Source organism: Pygoscelis adeliae, unplaced genomic scaffold, assembly GCF_000699105.1.
Source record: "Pygoscelis adeliae isolate BGI_AS28 unplaced genomic scaffold, ASM69910v1 Scaffold130, whole genome shotgun sequence".
NCBI classification, from domain to species: Eukaryota; Metazoa; Chordata; class Aves; order Sphenisciformes; family Spheniscidae; genus Pygoscelis; species Pygoscelis adeliae.
In genome coordinates, this window is record NW_008824031.1 from 2,721,279 (window position 1) to 2,721,783 (window position 505).

Consider the following 505-nt stretch of genomic DNA (forward strand, 5'->3'; position numbering starts at 1 on the left):
TTGTCTGTAGTCCAGCAAGACCCTCCCTGCCTGGAACCGGTGGGTGATGTTCACTGGAGCAGGCTGGGAGTAGTGGAAGAATTGGCCCTTCGAAGGAGTACATAGGACTACATGTGGCAATGAAGTAAACAACAGCCAGAGACAGAATAAATGAGTCACTTTTCTAGCATATTTGAATACTGTTTAAATATAAACATCGCAAATGAATATCTCTAACTGAGAAAAAATAAAATTGGATGCAAAAATACACCAATGGTATACTGCCTATGCATATAAATACATTACATGGTTTGCACAGTCATTATGCGTCTTCCTTCCGGACCGACTTTCTACAGACCGATACAAAAGTTGAAATAGAGAAAAACAGAAGGGAAAGGTCTTCAACTAAACACATTGTTGTTTTGGCAAGTGATTCGCTTCCCAAAAAACTGGGCTGTAAAAACAAAACATAGTTTCACAACAGACCCATTTGTGTTTTCACATCTATCTACCTCACAGCAAGAAG